At 35.4% G+C, this 13,944-nt stretch overlaps 1 protein-coding gene across 2 annotated transcripts in view; it reads left to right on the forward strand.

The window, feature by feature from the left end:
- Positions 1–13,944, forward strand: part of NEDD4L_1 (neural precursor cell expressed, developmentally down-regulated) — a 56,309-nt gene that overhangs the window by 15,787 nt on the left and 26,578 nt on the right. Inside the window, exon 9 of one of the 2 annotated variants that reach the window (XM_051217802.1) lies at positions 12,836–13,127. The gene's annotated coding sequence lies outside the window, so the exon portion shown is untranslated. Of the gene's footprint in view, positions 1–12,835; positions 13,128–13,944 lie in introns of those variants that run through there. The other variant, XM_051217803.1, reaches the window with a different exon arrangement.

A 13,944-nucleotide genomic window follows, 5' to 3' on the forward strand; every position in this document is an offset into this window, starting at 1 on the left:
GCTGACTGACTGATTGACTGAACAGTGAAAATACGGCTCGAAAAGATGAAATCAAGACAAGGGTATAAAATTATGCTTGGAATTGATATATAGAGGAATGAATTTATTAATATCGTTGTGGCCGATTCTGAACTATATTATCTAACATCTCCAATCATTGGTTACAATAGTTGATTAAATCCCAACTAGGTAGTCTACCTACCAATATGAATCAATCCAACAGTCAATAACGTCATAGATTAATCACACCTCTTGATCTGGCGGTTGTTATCTTTCTACAAACCTACTTCTACTCCAATAAATATCATCTATCAAGGTAGTCGGTGGTTAAGTAATATGTCCTAAGTACTTTGTTCGATAGAGATTTACAAACAAATCAATCAGTTTGCCATCGATACATGAATAGTTTTAAATATATATAGAGTCTAAAGCTAGGAATTAATTTATATATATATATATATATATATATATATATATATATATATATATATATATATATATATTGGTCCACCAGGGTATTTGGTACCTGTGTGGTTGCGCCACAGGATTGAGCTGTACTATTTAGATTGTAGCGTTAAAGCCTATATGGTGTCTGGTTCTCCTGTGAAACAGGATTGAGCTGCACTGCTTGGTTTATGAAATTTAAGCCTGGGCAGTGTCTGGCTCTCCTGTTAAGCGGGATTGAGTTGTACTGTTTGAGTTGTCACGTGAAAGTCTGTGTGGTGTCTGATTCTCCTGAAAACCAATGTAAAATTATCCTGGCCCACAAGGGTATATTATATATATATTTAACTTGGTTAGTTTCCAGTGTGTTACAACCTGTTAAATTACATATACAAAAGATAGAGTATATACACAAATTATCACATGTTCACTGTTTATATTATTATTATTACTAAGAGGATAAATTTCGATTTTTTTCTTATTTCTTCTATGTTCATGCAAGTTTATAGTGTTTGTGTGTGTGTGGGTGGGTGGGTGTGAAAGTGTATACACCCAGGCATATTTTTTTTCAAAAAATATCCTTCTTTTCTTAGTATCCAACGTAATTTATCAGTCTGATAAAAGTGTATATTTATTATATAAAGGTAATGGCATATTATTACATCATTTTTTTCTTTTACAGACTGTTATTATTACTTTTGTGTCTGTTTTTTGTTGTTGTTGCATATTTAACTGAGGATGATTTCAATACTGATTAGTTATATAATAGAGGAGAGAATATACAAATTTGTATCATAATTACTTACTTTACTTACGCCTGTTACTCTTAATGAAGCATAGGCTGCCGACCAGCATTCTCCTCCAACCCACTCTATCCTGAGCCTTCTTTTCTAGTTCTATCGAATTGTTGTTCATTTTATTCATGTCTATCTCCATTTCCCGGCGTATTGTGCTCTTTGGTCTTCCTTTTCTCCTTTGGCCTTGAGGATTCCATGTGAAGGCTTGTCTTGTGACGCAGTTGGGTGCTTTCCTCAATATGTGTCCTATCCATTTCCAACGCTTCTTCCTGATTTCTTTCATCGCTGGGATCTGGTTTGTTCTTTCCCACAGTAGGTTGTTGCTAATAGTGTCTGACCATATATATAATACTTATAATCAATTAAGTTTATCATAAGAAAAAGAAAATCAATTTTTATTACCTTTTGAACTTATTACTTATTCTTCAAACGTTTATCTATAAATATTTTATCATTCTAATAGTCCTTAAGTTTTTTTGCTCAGTTGTTAAACAATTCAGTTTTTTATTCAATTGGTATGTATTTATTTTCTATGAACATATAAATATTGGTACAAATAAGCATCGAATCACATATGTACTACAGAAGTCACGTGATTTGTGTGTAGGTTATGATACTACCCAGGTGCCCAAACCGAAGCAGGTGGTTTTCTTAGGAGGCCACACCTTGAACCTTCGACGAAAAAGTCTAATTCACAAGACAATGGAGCGATGTCAGGAGATGCAATCCCATGGTAACCGGTGGCCAACAGTAGGTTCGTACTTCATTTATTCCTTCAGCATCCTGTAGCCTATGTGCACCATTGATTTGGAATGAGGGTTTTCCAACTCCCCTAGGTGGACTCTATATCCACCAACCCGGTTAAAGCAACGGACATTCGCTTTTCGTCCTGTCCATTCCTTAAGCAACACTCCCTTTGCGAGAAGTCAATGAGTAGGATTTCCTTGTCAGTGGCTGTATATATGTGGCCATCTGAGAGCATTTGTAGAGGGAGAGCTAACTCTCCCCACCCTCAGCTGTACCAGGGCATTTGAGAGTGTGTATGTTGGTGATCAGTTGTTCCAACCTTTCTCCACATACCTTTGGTTAATTTAGTCAGTTATAAAGTGAATCTTGTATGTATGAACATCGGTTGAAGCTGCAATACCTCGTTAACACAAAGAATAATTAAGGTAGTAACAGCATCAGTGGTGGTAGAGAAGACCAAGTATTCAAGGTACTATTAAAAAATATAAATTAGTGAAATAAAAACAGAAAATAGTTATGAGAAATTCAGAAGCTCAGAATTTGGGGAAAGTCAAAGAATGGATTCATCTGCACCATTGAGAATGATTTTGAACAATGTCTTTCAAGGTCTCCAACCTATGGTTATGATAATCATGCAGATCCCAACCAGGTGATAATCTATATCTATTAACATGGCTTAATCCGATTATCGATGACTTTATGGACTGATGCCATGTCTTGGTTTGGCTGCCCATAGATTTCTTCTAGCCTACTCCTGCACCAGACAACATCGCTCATCGAGGTAGGCTGTGGATAGAGATACGTAACACGCGTCTCAAGCGCCTCGGTTGTCAGAGATTTACTATCTCATAAGTAGATTTGTCATTCTTACCTTGTGACGTATTCCTAATTCAGTCATTTATTACTCTGTAGTCCCAAAATACACTAGCAATGCTTAAAAAACACGTGTGATGCCAGTAACCTAGGAATGTGTTGTTCTTACTAGCCATGTTTCATGCCCATAAAGTAGAACGGTGCAAACCATACGCAGTAAACTTTCCCTTGTATCGGAAGACGGATAACGTGCCCACGCCACAAGTGAAGTAAGTTGTCAAATGCTAATCGAGCCTTCTTAGTCCTTGCCGTTATTTCATCAGTGATGACAAGAATCTAAAAACGAGTAAAGCGTTTGATGCGTCCAGCTACTTCACTCGTTATCACTGATTAATGCAATGACACAAACTAATTCTGAAGTAACATTTCTCATTCAGAGGAAATTAACTTTACTACCTATCTCTTTTTATATATTGTTTTTGTTAAACCTCGACGAAAACAGTTATGGTTATTGGGTTTTCGATTGATGTACGGTAAATCCTATTTACAAACTATTGAGCATTCTCCGTCTGGGAACTTTAAAAGACTGGATATTTGTCAGACAATACTTCAACTTTAGTAGTTCACACGCTAATATGATATAGAGAAAACGGTGGTTTCGAGATTACTTTGAATTCCGTACAGAAGTTAAGAAAGCTGGAAAGGAACAACTCTGTTTTTTATATTAGTATACAATGACCTTGGAGCAATCAAGTAACTGTGAATGTTATTGTGAAAATATGAATTAGGAGAATGTCATCATTCCTAAACTGATACATAGTAGCAAAAAGCTAGATAACTTGATCTCTTCTTAGCACAAAATCGTTTCTTAAACGAAAAGGATAAAACTGAAGTATACTGCCAAACAATCTAGAGACCTTACCCTATTAAGCCGATCATGAGATATATGATACTTAGACTAGGCACTTTGAAAATGCCTTTTACAAACCTGGCATCATAGCTGATGTTATTTCGTAGTGAGAATTTTAATTCGATAACCTGATTCCTATTTCCAACACCTCTTTTTTGCCAATTGTACCATGACCTTGAAGTGGTGTACACCTCCATCATTGACTCGGCGGTATATTATCGCCGCATATATTTTGCTTTGTATTATAGATATCACTTCTATATGTATATATGTTAGTAAAAACTCTACCTTTTTTTATTTCTTTTCCCTCTTCATAAAATAATGTTCCTATTTGAATGTTGAATATATCTTCAGCCTCTGCCACATGGTAAGTAATAGAATTTTACTGTTGTTTAATGATGATTATCTTGGATTTTATAGTGTTTCTCTGTTTATTTAATGGGTAAGAGTTTTATTGTCTCCTGTGAACATGTCAGTACAGTCTATTTCAACATGTCAGAGGATAAAATCGAATGAAATTGAATTTAGAACTTAGAATGAAATCCTCAATGAAAATTACACTTGTACAGTACAGTACTCATTCAATAAATAAACGAGAAAATGCCAGAAAATCTTTGATACTCGATGTATCTTGAATATTGACTAATGTGGATACATAATCTTTTTGTTGTTGTTGTTGTTGTTTCTTATCACACCATGTTGTTTTCGACATTATTTGTTTTAAACAACCATTGAATGCATTTGTCTTTGTGTGTGTATGTTTATGTTCGGATGTGAAAGTTATTCATCATTTAAAAAAGAGCACAAGTCCATGAAGTCACTGACAAGTGGACTGAGTCATGTTGTTAGGTGTAAACTACCTGGTTGGGGACCGCGAGATGATAGCAACCGATGGTTAGAGACCCTGAATGACATGGCTCAAAATCGTTTGCAATGGTGCAGGTGCATACACTCTTTGTGTTCTCCCAAATTTTGATATCCTTATTCCTCCTTGTCTTTTTTTTCTCTTCCCAAATTTATTTCACTATACTATACTCTTTAAATAACATCTCCAACCCCTAATTTTCCTGATTAATGCTTATACTCTTATTACCTCTACCACTACGGGACTTGAATCAACCACTGCATGTGTGTGCTAATGTGGTGTGGCAACTCGAACTGATGTACGTACGTACGAAGTTCTACGTTGTTACTGACTGACTGGCTGACTGAAAAAAGAGTACATATCTATTTTTATCAAATTTATCTATTTGAAGTTTGTGTTGATGATGTCGTTCAGAAGAACGATCAAAACTCCACGACCGAAACTATCCAGCTCAGAGAGCAAAACTATCATAGTGTATCTATGCTTAAGAGTCATATGTTTTTCTTATACATATATACTTATTCTGTTTTGAGTTCTAATATTCCTTCATACATATCACTTCATTTAACCTTATCGAACCGTATTCTTAGCGCTTAGCCTTTCTCATTGTTATTGTTAATGCATTATTTTGACTTTTTAGTTATTCATCTTTTTCATTTCATCTCGTCGTTCTAATGTGTTATGGCAACTGATGTCTAATGCACATATGTGTTTCTACGTTGATTACGACTAATTGACTAACTTTTCAAGCCTGTGTACTATTCCAGTAAGGAATAGTAACTAGTATTGTGTAATTATTTTTAACTTAATAGGTTGTCATACTTACTTACTACTCACACCTGTTATCCCTCATGGAGGAGCATAGGCCGCCCACTAGCATTCTCCATCCAACTCTGTCCTGGGTAATCCTTTCCGGTTGTTTCCAGTTACTATTCATCCTTTTGATATCTGCTTCCTATTCCCAACGCAGTTTGTTCTTTGATCTTCCTCTCTTCCTCCTCCCTTCAGAATTCCACGTTAGCACTTGCTTCATGATACAGTTTGATGATTTCCTCAATATGTCCCATTCACTTCCATTGTCTTTTCCTAATTTCCTCTTCGACTAGAATCGGGTTTGTTCTCTCCCACAGTAGGCTGTTGATGATCGTATCCGGTCAACGGATATTGAGTATCTTGTGTAGACAATTGTTTATAAATACATGTACCTTTTTGATGATGGTTGTAGTAGTTCTCTAAGTCAGTTGTCTTAAGTCTTCCTTTATTCTACATTCAACCTAATTCTGGCTTATGATATGCGTAATATATAAGAACATATATAACAAATATAAGTGTATAGCTTGTATGAATAAGTCATCGAATCAAGTAAATTCAGTTGCATCATGAATAAACAAAAATAATGAGGCATTTGGGGGGGGGGTAAATTATTTTCATCCTATTGTGTTGGTATCAGTGATTATTGTACATATACTTTCAAATTATTCTGTAAATCTTGTTGAGTTATCTATAGCAATTGTTTGTATGACTTACAACTTACTGTTATTAGCTTGGAAATTGAGAAGAATAGAATTATTGAGTAAGTCTACCAATGCATCTATAAATACATACATATGTTTCTATTTACCAATAGTAAAGTTACCTTATTTCGCTTTGTTTTATTTCTCTCATTCTTCTTTCCTCTCTTTTACTAGTCTTTTGGGCCGTCATTTAGATATATTAATTTTAATAGTTGAGATCATGAGTCAATTGAAGCTAGACCACCATGGAAAACCTGAAAGCACTCGACGGTCGTTTAGTCCTATTGTGGTATTCCTCAGAAGTGCGCATCCACGAACCCGCCCCCACGAGATTCGAACCCAAGACTTATCAGTCTCGCACGAGCGCGCTTAACCACTAGAACACTGAGCCGGCACCAAACGGTGTTAATGTCTAACTTCAACTAATCCACGAAATTGAGCCACACATCCACCCTTGTCATCAGTGAGCTACTATCTCACAACAGACCCGATTGACCTCCACTAGTCACTGCTTCTCAGTAGAACTCCATGATATACCTCTTGAAGCCAGTCACTAGTGAGCTTCAATTGACTCATCATCTCAACTATTAAAATTACTATAATATCCACAAAACCCCTTCTGATATATATATATCTGCCTTTCTCTTTAATTGCTCTAAGCGAGATGTTTGCTATTGTAGGAATTGGCTAGAAAATAAACTAGGAATGGCCAAACTAAGTTATGAAATCCATTCATGAAGTCATTGTTTATCAAACTAGAACGTATAAACATATGTAGACTATTTGAATGGAGTCCGTAAGATTATCATGGACATTAGTTGAAGATATCTAGAATGACTTATAATTGGTCGCAATGGGACAGATGTATTCAGTCTCTATCTTAAGCTACGTATACTTTTTGCTCTCCAAATTCGTTTTTTGTCTTCTTGAATCATATTGTTTATGTTTAATTTTTTCTACCATCTTTAATAATGTTGTCATCTCTATCTTCCATAGAATAAAACAAATAATTCCATTTCACCCGTCTTCTTATTTGTTTACATCATAAGAAATTCAAATCAATGGTCTAAAAATTAATTTTATTTTATTTCAACACATACATAATGGTACAAAGAGGCCCCAAATATATATGCGCCACACAAATCTCATTCGATATGTGTGAGGGCTGTGATACTGCCCGGGTGCCCAAACCGAAGCAGGTGGTTTTCTTAGGGGGCGACACCCCGAGCCTTCGACCTGAAGGTCTGATCCACAAGGCAGTGGAGCATCGTAAGGAGATGCAGTCCCATGGAAGCCGGTGACCAACAATTGGTTCATACGCCATTTGTTCCCACAGGATCGTGGAGCCCATGTGCACCATTGGTTTTGAATCCGGTTAAAGCGCCGGACATTCGCTTTTCGTCCTCTCATTTTCGTAAACAACAGTAATGCCACGAGAAGGCAATGAGTAGGACTTCCTGGCAGAGGCTGTATACGCGTGGCCGTGTGAGAGCATTTCGAGAGGGAGAGCGGACTCTCCCCACTCTCGGCCGTACCAGGGCATTTGGGGCACTAAAAATTAAACAAAATGCTAAAGGTATATCCAGGAGTTCTAGTGGGAAGCAGTGACCAGTGGAGATCAACCGGGTCTGTTGTGAGATAGTAGCTCACTGATGACAAGGGTGGATGTGTGGCTCAATTTCGTGGATTAGTTGAAGTTAGACTTTAACACCATTTGATGTCGGCACAATGGTCTAGATGTTAAGCGCTCTCGTGCGAGACTGATAAGTCTTGGGTTCGAATCTCGTGGGGGGCGGGATCTTGGATGCGCATTTCTGAGGAATCCCACAATAGGACTAAACGGCCATCCAGTGCTTCCAGGTTTTCCATGGTGGTCTAGCTTCAATTGACTCATAATCTCAACCATTTAAAAAAAATTACTATAATATCCACTAAACGCCTTCTGATACTAAAATGCTATTCAACAATCGTATCGATTTTTAGCTATCATCCAATCTAATCATTACATGGTAGGATAAATGTTTATTGAGGATAATATATACAATATATATTAAGCAGTATGATGAATTTAATGATTATTGTAACTTAATCGATAGAATTTGATCTGTAACACTAACTGACTAGATAAACATATTATCAGTCACTAATATATTCATCCAATGATTTTGTACATCATCATGAATTATTTTCCACATGTTCAATGTCAACATGTTTATTAGACTTAAGTAAATGATGAAATCTATCTTATTGGAAAGAAATGTGAATGAAATATGAAATAAACATTGATTTCTATAGAGACAAATTATAAAAACAAAACAACAACACCACGTCGTGTTGATAATGATTTAGCGCATGATAAATTAGTTCTGTGTTTTTTTTTGTTTCTCGCTTACTTAAAACTAATTTCATCATTTATTAATGATGATTGATATATGGTTTACCAACTAGGGATTTTTAACCAATTAACCACAGTCTAGCTTTTCCAAAAATGTTGACTGATAACTTTAGAGGATGTGTAACTAATAGAGATTGATCGATTGATTTCATTGCCTAAAATCGATAATAACATTGACGTTTTTGGATTTTCTGAATCACAATGTTTATTGAACTATAGTTCAGGAATAGAGGGTTATTATTTTGACTTGTGATTCATATTCAATTCGCTTCCTTATTCATTAGTTTAATACATCATAATATTTATGCGATATCCAAAAATCTTCGTTTTATTGTTTCTATGTTGAATAACTTACTTCACCTATGGCGAAGGTGAGATACCCATATATGAATTAAGGGACGAGTATACTGCTTAACAGTTCGTTCTATTCTAGTTTACAGCTGCGAGACGTGGCCATTAAGAGTAGAAGATACTCGTAAGCTACTAGTATTTGACCACAGATGCCTTAGAAATATTGTCCACTTTGCTGGGATCACAGGGTAATTAATAGTGAGGCTAGACTCAGGGTATTACGGAATGATGGTAAATCAGTTGATGAGGTTGTGAATCTTCATCAACTGAGATGGTTGGGCCACGTGTTACGTATGCTTGAACACCGATTAACACGACGTGCAATGCTAACCGGTGTTCGGGATGGTTGGAAGAAAGTTAGGGGTGGCCAAACCAAAACGTGGCATCAGTCCATAAAGTCATTAACTTCTTGTCTTAGATATTTTGGTAGATACAGACTACTTGATTGGGGTCCGCGTGACTATCGTAACCAATAGTTGGAGACTCTTGGTGACATGTTTCAGGGTTGATCCCAATGGCGTAGGTGTATACATTCTTTGTCTTCCCTTAAACTAAGAGATTAAAATCACTTCATACCTTTCTTTCTACGAACTACTTCTTTTTCCCTGTATTCTATCCTTATACATAATCTTTTATATATTACTATCATTGAAGTAACTACTTCTATGAATTTGGTGGTCATTTTGTTGTACTAATGAAGTATGGGAACTTGGACCGATGCCTATATGTGTCAGGTATTACATTGTAGCTAACTGACTTACATAGTTTTGTGTTGATATTTGTTATTATCCAGTTATTAGATGATAGAAGGCTAATTTGTTCTATATCATTCAGAGCTATTATTTTGAGCATAATTTATCAATACCATTTAATTATTAATTAACATTCAGGGTTAATTTTATATCTATGTGTGTGTAACCCTTGTCAGTCAAAAATAATACACTACTAAACACAAATACACATTAATTCAAGTTTTTATTATTGCATTTACAACAGTGTTGTGTTTAATATCGTAAATTTTCTAGTTCTTCAGTACTTCTCGAATTCTGTCAATCAAGTTACAGTGTAGTCATTAATTTGAATGACTCAGCCTTGCCCTACAATATATCGAGACGTTCGCTGACTGAACATAGTTGATGGAAATCTCTACTGAACCTAGTTTTTATGCTTTCCAAGAGATGAATTTAAAAAAAAAAACAACTCGAGAGAATCAAAGTGACATCAGTGATAATTAAAACGAAATTAAATATACAAAATATGCAAAGATGGATAGTGGCTAGCAGTGGAATCCATGACACGCGTTTCGTCCTATTTGGGACTCGTCAGCTGGATGTACTTGCATCACAGAGTTTGTGTTCACTCTGGGACTCGAACCCAGTATCGTTCGCTACTAGTAAAACATCACCAAGTGAATACAAAATATGGTTTGGAAAGTAAGAATTAAGTATTCAAGGATAAAAACTATGAAATAACGTTGAGTAAAAATAGTTTGACATGTGCTACATTGAAAGCCATTTCACTAGTTTAGAGTTTAAACGTCCACGTACAAGATTGAAGGTCATTGGTTTGATTTTAGGATGCGAGATCGTGGATACTCACTGGTATTGAGAAGTCTGAAGCTAGAACCAATCGGCTGTCCTTAACGTTCAGGTTCTTATTGGTGGTTTAGCTAAGATCAGTTCATGATAAAAATAATAAAAATTCTACAATCTTCACAAATCCATTTATACTAATAATAACAATACACTTACGCACCGTGTCACCTAACGGTCTCATAACCATTTACATCGATTCTTACGCGAACCTTTGTTTGTTTCTATCGATACGATCTATATTTCAACAATCAATGACTTCACCAATTAATGTCATGTCTTAATTTGTTTGCTCGATTTCACATCTTTACTCTATTATCAGAATCTATTCTTACTCATGTTCAAAAAGGACGGTTCACTATGTGTATTATATTATCTATTCTAATATGATCTTCAAATCCTAATGTTTCCGATTACTGCTTATACTCTTACTACCTCTACCACTACGGGATTTGAATCAACAACTGCATCTCTGTTCTAATGTGGTATGGCAACTCGAACTGATGTACGTAAATACGAAGTTCAACCTTGTTACTGACTGACTGAACTGACTATTATCTATTCTACTCACTATTCTGTATTTTAGAATAACTTCGCTTTGAAAGAGAAAACAATTACTTACTTACTTACACCTGTTACCCCCAATGGAGCAGAGGCTGCTGACCAGCATTCTCCAACTCACTTTGTATTGTACCTTCCTTTCTAGTTCTATTCAATTGTTGTTCATTCTTCTCATATCTGTCTACATTTCTCAACGTAAAATGTTCTTTGGTCTTCCACTTTTCCTTCAGTCTTGACAATTCCATTTGAGGACTTGCCTTGTGACGTAGTTGGAAGCTTTCTTCAATGTGTATCCTATCCACTTCCAGCGCTTCTTCCTGATTAATATTCTTTTATTATTCAATTAAGCTATAAACCAGATTTAATTTACCTGGGTTGCTTTATAAACTATTGAGAACTTTGATGTTATTGCTTTAATGAGAGTACAAGATTATATTTTATAATATCGTATGTTGATTGTTGTTGAATGTTTGGAAGTGTATATACATGTACAGTAAGAAAACGTATTCCATTTATGAAATGATGAATGATAGAATTAGTTCGTTTATTTAACGAACGACTTGTTTGTTTGTTTGTTTTTTAGCTGCTGGTTGATATTGGTATTATGTAATTTAGTAATACAAATTTGTACAAGATTATATCAGCTATATATTTTGTTTATTTGAATACTTGAATACACTGACTTCCTAACTGCTTCCTAATCCCTAGAACCATTCACTTTTCTTTCTTTTGGACTTCGTAGAAAAAAAAGCAAAAGGTAGTAAGTGTCTGCCCCAAAATGCCTTGGTACGATCGAGAGTGGAGAGAGTCAGATCTCTCTCTCTCTAAATGCTCTCACATGACCACTGCAAGGGAAGTCCTACTCATTGCCTTCTCTCGGCATTACTTTTGTTTACAGAATCGAGGGGACGAAAAGCGAATATCCGATGTTTTAACCGGGTTGGTGGATATACAGGATACATCTAGGGCAGTTGGAAAACCCTCATTCCAAACTAATGGTGTACATGGGCTACAGGTTCCTGAAGGAACAAATGGTGTGTGAACCAATCGTTGGTCACAGGCTGCCATGGAACTGCATCTCATGACGTTGCTCCACTGTCTTGTGGATTAGACCTTTACGTTGAAGACTCTGGGTGTGGTCCCCCAAGAAAATGACCTGCTTCAGTTTGGGCACCCAGGCAGTATCACAGCTCTCACACAAATCGAATGATTTATGTGGCGCATATCTATTTGGTGCCTTCTTGTACCTATGTTCATATATTTTAATAAAGTGTTGAGAAAGATTTTTATTTGAAGGTTAAAGCATTTATATGATGTTCCTGATGGCTTCAATACTTTGGAAGCTTCTGGAAAACATATCCGATGATTATTCAATCAGGATAATTAAAGTATAATCTATCGTTTTCTGCAATTCTTCAGAGATTTTTTCTATAAAACGTTTATTATTCAAATCAGTTTTAATATTCTTCTGACTTCTAATTACTTTCCGAAGGAATTATCCTAAAACTCGTTAAACCAATAAATAGTCAATAATTATTCATTCTCACAGTTAAATTCATGTGTCGATCTAAGCTAGACTACCATTCAAAATCTGGAAGCACCGAACGGTCGTGTTACTCAGTAGTGCGTATCCACGATCCCGCACGCGGGACGAAACGACTGTGCTGTGTTTCCAAGTTTTCACTGGGGGTATAGCTGAGATCGACTCGTGAATTCAAATGTGAAAATTCTGTAATCTTCGCAAATTCTAATACTGATAATTATTCATTCATGTATTACAATTCAAACTTTATCTTACATCATGTTGGTACATTTTCTTTGTACAAATTTTTTCCTTCCTTATTAGATTCAAATTGTCAATTAATTCCACCAAGTTCATCAAATTCTGACACAAATACCATTCAATTAACAGATCCATCTAGTTCAGCAATTACAATAACAAATCCTACCTCACGAATAGAATCTTCACCTAATGAACAAGGTATAGATCATGTAGATAGAAATCGTCGAATTGGTGAAATTGTTTTAGGCTTAGATATTGCTCCAGGTGAAGAACCACTTCCAGAAGGTTGGGAATTAGCTAGAACTGCAAGTGGTCGAAAATTTTCATTAATCATAATGAACATACTACTACTTGGGTAAGTTATTATTTCACTTATTACTTTAATTAATAATTACTAGGATTAATTATATGTAATACAACTTCTGTACTTATATTATAGTAATCTAAAAAAGGAATCACCGTAGGCAATACTATTTGCATATGAGATGTTACGTTTATCTATCTACTGTGTTTAGAGTCTTCAGTTAAATAAATTGGCGAGACTATAATTTATGGACGAACCAATTGCATATAAGATAACAGATCTTGGATTTTGGCGCAAAATTTATTCATCCATTTGGCTAAATAAAGGTTTGGCATTATAGCTGATGTCAGTTCGTGATGAAAGCCTGAAATCTAATTTTTAACCTTAATCATCAACTGTAAATCATAATTCGAAATCCTCACACTGGTTTATAACCTTCATTTGGTCCTAGTTATTAGGTGGTCAGTCTAGCGTCGCTCAAAGGTCGTCCATAAATTATAGTCTCATCAACAAATTAATCTAATAAGAAAATAGCATATATCAGTAGTGCACTAAACTGTGTGCAATACTTTGAACGTATATTCTTTTGTCTCTTTTTTTGGTTTTTCATCCTTCATTCATGATTATATATTTGGAGGGTAATTATGTTCGATTCATTAATTGTTGGTTAATGTATGTGAGCTATACACAATCAGATAAAGTTGTCAATGTTAGTGAAACAATAATGATTTTGGATTAGTTTTAGGTTTTGAAAAGAAAGAATGACTTCATAGAATAAGAAGGGTATAAAATAATATCAGAACTCAATAACTAAGGGAAAAATAACCAGTGAATAGGTATTTACCCATTTTGAGTGACTCCTAGCTAT

The sequence above is a fragment of the Schistosoma haematobium genome, chromosome 7 (assembly GCF_000699445.3).
Source record: "Schistosoma haematobium chromosome 7, whole genome shotgun sequence".
Taxonomy (NCBI): domain Eukaryota; kingdom Metazoa; phylum Platyhelminthes; class Trematoda; order Strigeidida; family Schistosomatidae; genus Schistosoma; species Schistosoma haematobium.